The following is an 11,359-nucleotide window of genomic DNA, read 5'->3' on the forward strand; positions in this document are numbered from 1 at the left end:
TTATTTATTATTTTTTTCATTGATCCATTTCATTGGGTCGTCAAGCATATATGCACAGTTTTATCCCCAACATATCTATCAAAATGTTATCAAAGTACCAATCCTGTGTATAGAATACCTAACACATTAACATCTAAGGCTAAGCAAATCATAAAGACAATTTAATTGAGGTAAAAAAAAAAAGTCTACATCTGCTCTTGTCTTTCAAATATAACTTAAACTTTAAATAAAAGAGCGTTTATGAAGGAATATAGGTCGGCATGGTCAATCTGGACAGGATTTTGGGTCAGCCAAAAAAAAAAGGATGAATTGAAATCCCGCACGATCCTCCATTCAAAACTCGCGCCCTCTAGATCATCAAGCAAGAAGCAACAGTGTTCAATGTGATAGTGGTGAGCGGTGTAGCGTGGATGTGTGCGTCCATCAATCTTTCGCAGCTACGCCTTTCCGTGAGGCGGCTGGAGCAGGAAATCGCCGAGCCGTGCTGCAGAGAGGTGAGTGCACTCCTGGCCAGGGTGAGGACGAGGCAGTGACGTGTGCAGTGTGCTGTGCTGTGGAATCATGGGATGCGGCGGGAGGGTCAGGCTGTCATGGCGGCAGCCTCTCGCGGTCTTGAGTACTGTATGACCAGGCCACAAAGTTTCATATCCCATATCGTAGTTTCCGAGGGTTGATATGCATGATGGAAACGTGGAATGTGACTTGTGATGATCAGTGAAGCTTTCATGGCGATACTACTACCATGACTGAAAATTAGGGAACTAGGATTGCCCGGTTAGCTCTCTCTCTCTCTCTCTCTCTCTCTCTCTCTGGAAGCTTATTTGCACTCACCTGATGGACTGCGTTTGAATGAATGGCCACAGTGAGGGTGCAGTCACAGATAATAGTGATGATGAGCCGGGGCTCCACACAGTTCATGGAGGATAAAACACGTATTTATGGCCAGGCACCCCCACCACCCATGCCTTCTTGATGCGCCCTCCCTGTCGGCTGGGTTGTGGGCACGTGTGTGTGTGTGTGTGTGTGTGTGTGTGTGTGTGTGTTAGAGTTTCATTAGAGTACGAGTAAATGTAGTGCATATATTCCGTTTGGTGCAAAGAACAAGATTTTCAAATTGGAATGATCGTGGCTCAGTGCGACTCACGTACAGAATACTGCGTGACGAGATGAAGCTGCTGATAGTTTCTTGTGTTGCAGCTTTTATTTTTGTAACACATCTTATTCTCTTTTTTATTACGTATTTCTTCCCTAAGTAGTTAACTTCGTGTTATTTACGTCCAAACATCGAAAATTCAAGCCCCAACTTTAAGCATAATTTATAATGATGAACAGAATGTATTAAATTCTTTTATCCAGAACCTTTCAGATCAAGATATTGATTGACAGCTGCCAGGTACTGTAGGCCACATGTGAATGCTCTCAAAAATAATTGTTTTTTTTTATTTTTAGTAGTTGTAATAGGTAAATAACAAATAACTTGAGGATATACTATTAATGTTTTATTTATATTAGTAGTATAACAGCAGGTATTCTGAAATTTTAGCAAGTATGTGCTGCGTATAAAGCACGAAAAACAGTACAAGACACACTAGATGTGTAACACAGGGCAGAAAATAAAACCATGGTGTTACTATGAAAGACAGCAGCATTCATAAGAGGCATTTTTTTCCCCCACACCTGCACAGACATTTGGCAACGTCAAGGTGTTTATCAAACACTAATGCCTTACAAGACAGAACACATGGTTAGTTGCATTAAGAGATCACACAAAAGTCATCACTATCCTATAGCATACATATATAATATACAGCAACACCAAGAGACATTGCAATATTAAGAACATAAGAAATAAGGGAAGCTGCAAGAAGTGATCAGGCTTACACGTGGCAGTCCCTGTATGAAATGTACCTATTTCCACCTATCATCCTCATCCATAAACCTGTCTAATCTTCTCTTAAAGCTCCCTAATGTCTTAGCACTAACAACATGATTACTGAGTCTTTTCCACTCATTTACCACTCTATTTGGGAACCAATTTCTTCCTATCTCTTTCTTAAACCAAAATTTTTGAAGCTTGAACCCATTATTTCTTGTTCTATCCTGGTTGCTGATCCTAAGAATTTTGCTTACATCCCCCTTGTTATAACCCTTATACCACTTAAAGACTTCTATCAGGTCCCCTCTTAACCCACGTCTCTCTAAAAGAATGTAAATTTAACAACTTTAATCTTGCATCGTAAGGAATACTCTTCATCCCCTGTATCCTTTTAGTCATTCTCCTCTGTACTGATTCTAATAGACCTATATCTTTCCTGTAATGTGGGGACCAGAACTGCACAGTGTAGTCTAGATGAGGTCTGACCAGCGCCAAATATAACTTTAATTTAATAACTTCAGGCTTTCTACTTTTAACACTCCTAAAAATTAATTCAAATATTCTATTTTCCCTGTTTCTGGCCTCTGCATTGCTTTCCTAGACGGAATTCAGAGCTAACTATAACTCCTAAATATTTTTCGTACCCTGAGCCTACCAGAGTTTCGTTGTTTATTGTATACCTACTGTGTGGGTTTCCTCTACCTATGCTAAGTACTTTGTATTTGTTGATAAACTGCATTTGCCATCTGTCCATCCATTCATTCATCCTATCTAAATCTGCCTGCAAGTAGATGGCATCTGATTCTGACATAATTAATCTACCAATCTTTGCCTGCAAATTTACTAAGATCACTACTAATTCCACTATCCAAGTCATTGATATATATTAAAAACAACAGTGGCCCTAATACTGATCCCTGTGGCATCCCACTAATTACATGACCTCACTTGGATTTAGAGCCATTTATTACAACTCTTTGTCACCTGTTGCTTAGCCATGACCTTATCCAGCCTAACACCTTCCTATCTATCCTGTGTGCCCTAACCTTTCTTAGGAGCCTCTGGTGGGGTACCTTGTCAAAAGCTTTACTAAAGTTCAGATATAAGCTGTCGTGACTATCACCATTATCTACTGCCTTGTACACTTTACTGTAAAAACTTAACAAGTTCGTCGGGCAAGACTTCTTCTTCATGAAGCTGTGCTGTGACTGATTTATCAAGTTATGTTTGTCTAAATACTCCTTTATGTTCCTCGCTATTATTGACTCCAATATTTTACCCACAACCGAAGTTAAGCTGACAGGTCTATAATTAGATGGTAAAGTTTTAACTCCTTTCTTAAAGATGGGTACTACATTAGCCTGCCTCCACATTACTGGTACCTCAACTGACTCAAGTGATTTCCTAAAGCCAGAGACTAATGGCTCACTAATAACATCTGCATTCCTTAAGTACTCTGGCACATATTTCATCTGGTCCTGGTGTCTTGAACTTTTTAGCTTATCTATCTCCTGTTCCACTATCTCCTTAGTTATGAAAATATCTATCAGCTTCTCATTCTCATCTGCTTTAAACATCTGTTCACAATTTGGCATATCCTGCATGATTTCCTGGGTGAAGACAGTCAAAAAATACTCATTCAGAATTTTAATATCTTCTCCCCAGAACTAACCAGCACCCCATGTGCTGCCTCTAGTGGACCTATAGTATCTTTATTCTTCGTCCTGTATACCTGATAAAATCCCCTGGGGTCCGTCTTCACCTGGCTGGCTACCTTTAATTCATAATTGCCCTTGGTAACCTCCTGACTTATAACTAATTCATTACATTGTGGTCCTGAAACCTCTTCACCTACCCTTAATCTCTTATATATACTTCTCTTCCATCCTGTATAATGTTTTAACCTAGTAGTCATCCATTTAGGGTAATTTTTTTGTGATCTTATTGCTTTATACGGGATGTTTGCTAACTGTCCTATATGCAGTTTGTCTACAAAATATTTATACAACTCATTTACATTTACTTCACCTAACTCCCTCATTTTGGCCCCTTCCATCCTCTCTACTCCCTCATCTACTCACCTCGACCTCACTTCTCCCATTTCAGTATGACCTGACCCTCCAACATACTCACATCTATCTCACCCTCTCTCTCTCTCTCTCTCTCTTCTCAGCCCCTTCTGGACACATCTTCCCTCCTCTTGTCCTGCACCCTCATACCTCACCTCACCTCTCTCATCCTGCCTTATCTCTCTCAACTCTGACCCAGACCTGACCTCACTCTGCATCTGTTGCCAGTCAACTCCTCTCCTAAAGTCAGGTATTTTAATAGTGTTTTTGCTTCTAAAAGTTTCTTCCCATTTTAATTTGTACCTAATTTCCTAATGGTCACTGTTACCTAGCTGCCTTCTGACCTCTATCTGCATGACTGCTTTCTCCCTGTTAGTATAATATTGTTCCCCCTTGTGGGTTCAACGACTACCTGTTTTAAAAAATTATTCTGAGTTACCTTAAGAAATTCCTCTGATTCCTTGTTACCCACCATCAGGCTCCAGTTGATATTCCTAAAATTAAAATCTATCACACATACCAGACTGTACCTTCCTGCTCTATTTATTTCCTGCCACAGTGAGGTGTTAATTTCCTTTGTACTGTTTGGTGGACTGTACACTACTCCCAGTACTGCTGACTGTGATCCTTCCTTAATATCTACCCATATCGACTTTTTGAATGTACATCAGGAGGTAACAGAGTCAACATAGCAAGGCTACACCACCTAACAGAGAACACAAAGACTTCCATATCAGAACAAATGACATGGCAACTCAGAACTGCATACAACAACAACAACAACAACAACATCAAAACAACAACAACAGCAGCAACAACAACAACAACAACAACAACAACAACAACAACAACAACAACAACAACAACAACACTAAAGTAAGGATATACAGTGGGCATATGGCAGCTAAAGATATATTGTTAATAACATGTAGCTAGCCAAAGAAACTTTCAGAGAAGAGAAGCATTTATGTCACCACAAAGTAAACATGCAGAATTTAAATAATTTTTGCATATGCTGTACAAAAGAGCACAAACCTGATGAAACATTATATGCAGGATAAAATACAGCATCCTGAGCTTGGACATGGGACATGCAGTGAGACAGTAGGACAAGAGCAGAATTTTTGCAAGAATACAGTGAAAAAAACAAAAACAACTAGAAAGAAATTTTGTGGGCATATCTGTGTACTGTATGCAAATTTACTATTCAACTTTTCATGTTTATTTCTTCCCATTTCCTATTTAAGGACATAAAATACTCAAAGTTTCATTAAACTAAAGCTTTTGGTTAGTTGTTGAAACACATGCAAAGGCAACACAAACTTATGACTGGTAAAGAAAATACACTTTTTTTCCTCATTGGGAAGTGAAAAGGCCACGTAAAATCATAAATCTAATCTGCCTCACTGCTGCTGTCTAACTGATGGCTGGTATCTGACAAAATATCCTTGTCATTTGACATTCATGAGGCTCAAAAATCTTCTTCAGGCACAATCAGTTACATGGAAAAGATTATGAGGTAGAAGTAGTCTGATGCCATCACTGTATCTTCAAATTTAGAGTTAGGAACTGAAGTCAGTGGGTAATCCAAGTCTTAATCTTGTCAAGGAAGTGTGGTCTTGTCAAGGAAGTATGGTTCATCTAATTAATAACTAAGGTAAGGGAACTGAACAAAGACCAGTTGTGCCACAGCACCTGAAGTGCTGTCTTGTTACAGTGTGTGAATGGCACAGTTTCCATGGTGTTCTTGCATTCCTTGCAAATTTTACAGGATTTAGCAATAAACATCATCAAAATGAAGAGTAACTAAACTATTTCAATAATGAAAAGGATCTATGCACCTGATATACATGCCTATACTGCAATAAGGACAGCTTCTTGTGGCAGTAAGCCTACCATGGAATGTGTGTCTATTCTGTTCATTACTTGAAAATCCTACACATGTTGAATTTACCAGTTAGGAGCAAGTCTCATATTTTTAAGCTGATGATCATTGAAAATTAAACGTTCATCATTTAATTACATTACCCTGTATGTACCTTACTTTTCTCCTTCACAATAGTGTTACCGAGTCTCTTCAAAAGCTTCGGTGAATCATCCGAGAAATGGATCCATTTACCATTGACAGCAAACATGTCAAGATTCCAAGAGAAGAACATTGTATTCCCTCTTGGTCAGAGGAAGAAAAAAAAGTGCGGTTACTTAAGTATCAATGTCTTAAGCCTAATGAACATGTCATCATTCTCACACTCTGCATAATATCAGTCTTTCCCAGATAAAAGGAATAACCTAAAAAATTTCCATTTCTCAGTTCTTTAATCACAAACAAAAATGCATGGTTTGCAAGTTTCAAACTTTTGTCATGTTCACTAGTATCCTTGCCTCCAATAATGGAATCAGAAACCTGGTAAAAATTAAACAAATCTTTGATGATACTCATTACATGAGATATATTGCCTTAAAGTAACTTCCTTTACAGGACTGCCAGAGTTTGTTGCTCCTGCTAACAAAATGTTTCTCAACGAGAAATGCAGTGCTTACTGTAATCCTTTTAGGACTGTGATAATATACTGCTACAGCAAGCTGCCTCCTCCTCTTCCTCCTCGTCCTCCACTGTCACACTAATCAGAGCATATCATTGATGTCCAGTGAAAAATTACAACATCCTGGGAGGCAGGAAATCTGCTGCTCTTTGCATCAATTGCTGTGGTATTGTGCTGTTCCTCCTTCCAGATTGCTGGACTGTCTTGGGTGGTGTGGATGGTGTCCCTGTAAATATGGAAATATGGAATATATTAGCATAACTTTGTGTCATTATTAGCATACTAGTATATGCATTTATTTTCTTGAGTAATGCTATTACCTCTGTTAGTAACAGAATAGGTTAACAACTTTTCTCTTTCTATCTCACCTGTGCCATCTTACACTTTTCCCATACCCACAACAACTGTCCTCTTCAAGTAAGTGATTAACAGTAATTATAAACCTTATATACAGTCATTATTCCCACCACATCTTTTCCTTGCCAAAAACATCTTAAAATACTTGTTCACATTGCTCATCACATCGGTTAACATGCTTGACTCAGATGTGCCGGTTGTGTTTCCTTTCCTGCTGTAAGCCACTTTACCACAATTCAGTCTGTAAAAAGAAGCATTTTGGTAACTGGAAAGCAAGGATTGCACAAAATTAAGTTATAAATATTGTGAAATATTAGTATATAAAGAAATGTATGATTGTGTATGGACAAATGGTGAAAGAAGATAGGATTTGTTAGTAGTGGAGGCAGAAGTTGGTTTATTATATTTTATTTATTCATATTTATATTGATATTCATATTTATATTCATATTATTATTTATTTTTATTTATTTATGTATTTTTTTGAGAAAAAATAACCACATGATTTCTTCCCACCTCTGTTTTTAATTCAAGCTTGATCAAGTTAGATTAAAAGAGAGGAAGGAAGTGGTTCTCAAACAGAACGGTAGATGACGGGAGTAGGCTCTGTAATTAGGTTGTTTGTGCAGAGTCAGCAGAGAGCTTGAAAAGAAGATTAGACAGATTTATGGATGGGGATGATAGGTGGAAATAGGTAGATATGTTTCATACAGGGACTGCTATGTGTAGCCCTGACGGCTTCTTGCACATTCCCTTATTTTCTTATGTTCTTAGAAAATGGGTTAGATAATAGTGGGAATTATGAGATTGCTGAATGGTATCTGCTAGCAAATATGTATATACTGAAATGAAAGCTCATCATATAATGTAATATAGTACATACAGTATATAGGCATCAATAAGGTTGTGAATGTTATTAATCAATATTTAGGATCTGTTGTTTAAAAACTATTTCATCATGAATGTCATTTAACCACATTTACCACAACTAAATTAAACATTACCAGTTATAACACAGTTGTGTAGTCACAGAAATGCTCTGTGGTATGTGCCTGAAGTTCGTTTATCTGCAGGAATTGGAGCTGCAGTGTTCAGCAGATGTGTTGTGCTGCTGGTATGCTTGAGCTCAAAATTTTCAGTGTGGACAGACTGCTTGTGCTCCACACATGGTTTTCCCAAGACTTGGAGCCACTGCAATCACCTGGAATCATATTTAAGTTTTTAAATTCTTACTTAAATTCTGAAAGTATAATGAAAATATTTTCTATAAGATAAATAAATAATGAAAACTTGGTTCATATTCATATTTCAAGAACCAGTAAGGGAAAAGAATTTGCAGCCAGACAGATGCCCAGAAATAGTTTTACCCACTCATGGGCTATGTTGGGGTACACTAGGGTTGCCATATATGAACTATCAAAATTCCGGACACCTTCACTAACACCTGATTATGGTCCTGATATGATACTGGAAAACATGTAAATTAATTAAAAGAAACTCAACTTATTTACCTTTGCATATGACTGATAATCTTGAATTCCGTTTTTCCACTTAGCTTAGTTGGTGTCTTCTAACTCTTCTTCAACCACTGCGTGTGTTGCTTGATGTGCCGATACATATTTTTCTGTAGATCTTATATTTTTAAGTAGTTCCTTGTTGGACTTTAAAAAGTTGAGGAAGTCAACACAAGAGGTCTCTCGGTAGTTGTACTGTACAGTCAGAATACCTTTCATTGTATCAACACTCAGCTTGTTCCTTTCCTTCGTCCGCTGACTTTGCATCAGCGAAAAGACTCGCTCCACATTAGCATTGTGGGATGTTACAGCAAAAAAGAATTGTGCAATTCTGAGCAGTTCTGAGTGGCATTCAATATTCTTTGATGCTTCAAAGTATCTGGTCCATTTTTTATGTGCTGGTAATTTACTGAAGTCTTCATCATTCTTGTTCCTTTCTACAAACTGCCTCAAGTTACAAACTTGGTCAAAGCACTTTACATCATCAAGCTCTATTCCCTTGTCTATCAAGTATACAACACAAGGTTCCACATCAGTCCAGTTTGGCATTTCACTCAAGACCATCCACTTGAAACAAGAGAACTCTTCCAGTGGTTTCATCCACTTAGCTAAGTACTCTGAGCATCTGTTGTACAGGTTAACTACTTCAACACAGAACCTGTTACACTCTTCTTCTTTTCCTTCTGTGCGCTTCTGAGTAATTAGTCCTTTAACTTTTAAAGACATGAAATGCTGGTTTTTTCTTTGTGCAAGTACTTTACACACAGACTCCAAATTTGTCAGCACTTCTACAACAGAGTTACTTTCCTTTTCAATTGTTTGAACGTGTGTGTGAAATACAGCCATTAAAGAGTGCATGTGCCAGAGGTAAATCTCACTCATTTCATTTTCAAAGAATTTTTTTATTACTGTTGGTGGTTGCTCTTGTGAAAGAAAGGACTTAAGAGCAGGAAACATCTCTATCAGCCTTGTGATGCCAGGAAATAGTGACAGCCAACGACTCTTACTATGAGAGAGAAGCTTCCTGTACTCAACCTCAGCAAATTCACAATACTCCTTTAGTTTTTCAGAGCGAACTGTGTAGATATGAAAATGCTGATAAATCTTATTGATAATATTTTCAATATCAATATCCATTATTTCTGCTCCATGATGAACACAGTTATTCAGAATATGTGCTGGGCAACCTACTCCAATCAATGACTTTTCCAACATCTTCAGATTTGCAAACACATTATTCCCTTCTTCGCTACATTCGAATCCTCCAAACATTGTATTGCAGTTGTCACCTGTAAATGCCACACACTTTTTAGTAAGCCCATGTTTATCTAGGGTTTCTTTCACATATTTGGCAATAGTGTCTGCAGTCTCATTTGGGGTGTTCTTAAACTCAATCAGTTCTGACTGTAAACCACCATTTTTCCAGTCAAAGTACTGAATAATTACAGGAAACAGCTTTAATGCATCGTGATTTCTACCATCTGTAGTAATTCCACAGTATACTACTTCATTTTCTTTTAGGCTTTTTAAGGCAACATCAACAGAATGAGGTGCAAGCACAGCTTTTATAATAGCTGCTGTCTTTGTTCAAGCACTAGAAAACTTTCTTGCCACCTCAATCAGGAAAAGTTTTTTTTTTTTCAGCAAAACAGATGAACAATCCATGGATGAGAAACTACCGTGATGTTTGACAGTGTGAAATGCATAAGCAGCTTCTGCAGCACTAACATCTTCAGCTTCACTTCCTGGTTTAACAAAATAATGTGTCATCTTCATTGATGAACCCTCTTCTTGCACTGCTCTCTTATGTTTCTCAGAGCTCACATGTGACTGTAAGTCATTAATGCCTTTATGTGCCAGTGAGACAAATGTTCCTGGTTTACACACCAAACACTCGGCTTCCCACTCATCCCTGCCTTTTTTGAAGCACGGGAGTTTGTTCTGCATCTCTGCAGTGAATTTACACTTTCGTTTGGGCATCTTGACAAGAACAAGTAATAGCTGTAATGACGAGGTCACAAGGCCGCAAACACATTTTAACTCGTATTTCACACCACATTTTACTTGAAATTATTTGAACATGCTAGATATCTTGCCATGTAAGACGTTCCTGCTATATGCAGTATTACACACACCGCGGTATCTTATTCATCAAGCAATAGTAGTGGCTGGCAGCATCAGCTCAGTAATTACTTGCTTCAAGACACTTGTATTTTCTGCTAATGACCAAAATATCCCCCCCCACAAAAAAAAAAAAAAAATCCTACCATCTGACATCCCAGAGGAATAAATACAGCTGAGCCCATGGGAGTGTACCGCTTTTCTTGCCCCACACAGCAACAGAGGCGAGAGGCATCACAGAGCAGCATGTATGTACGAACACAGGCGTGGCCAGCATTGTGATGGGCTCGGGTTTTGTGTACATGCTTCGAGCTGTACAGTACAGTGTACACACAGGCGTGGGCAGCGGTGCGGTGGGCTCAGATTTTGTTTTCATGCTTCGAGCTGATCACCATGCTTGAATGCAATATTTCAAAAGGAGATGAAACAGAGAGTTATATAGAGTGAGGATCATATCAGCAAATGAACTATAAGTCGATAATCAACTAGTATTTTGGCAGATAGGGAAAACCTCGTTGTCAGGAAGCCGCGAGAATCTTCTAGTCTGGTGAGGTAAAAATACAAAAAAAAAAAAAAAAAAAAAAAAAAAATCACCAGTATTCGCCCTGCCAAAAATTAAAGATATGTATGGCGCTCCCTTTGACTGCAGTTCAAGCTGGTGGCGGTGACATGGTGGTGGTGGTGGTGGTGGCTGGGAAGTTAACCAATTTAATTTTGTTTTCATTTCTCTGTTATTAATATCTTTCTTCTCACATATATTTATTTATCTACTCTCTTGTTCTTTCATACATTATTGAGCAATCTCTCTCTCTCTCTCTCTCTCTCTCTCTCTCTCTCTCTCTCTCTCTCTCTCTCTCTCTCTCTCTCTCTCTCTCTCTC

General features: G+C 38.3%; 1 long non-coding RNA gene across 2 annotated transcripts in view; it reads left to right on the forward strand.

The window, feature by feature from the left end:
- The first annotated feature begins 242 nt into the window (after positions 1-242).
- Positions 243-11,359, forward strand: part of LOC135101834 (uncharacterized) — a 105,484-nt gene continuing 94,367 nt past the window's right edge. The window contains exon 1 of one of the 2 annotated variants that reach the window (XR_010269391.1): positions 243-494. This is a non-coding gene — a long non-coding RNA (uncharacterized LOC135101834). The remainder of the gene's footprint in view (positions 495-11,359) is intronic. The other variant, XR_010269390.1, reaches the window with a different exon arrangement.

This window comes from Scylla paramamosain, chromosome 7, assembly GCF_035594125.1.
Source record: "Scylla paramamosain isolate STU-SP2022 chromosome 7, ASM3559412v1, whole genome shotgun sequence".
NCBI classification, from domain to species: domain Eukaryota; kingdom Metazoa; phylum Arthropoda; class Malacostraca; order Decapoda; family Portunidae; genus Scylla; species Scylla paramamosain.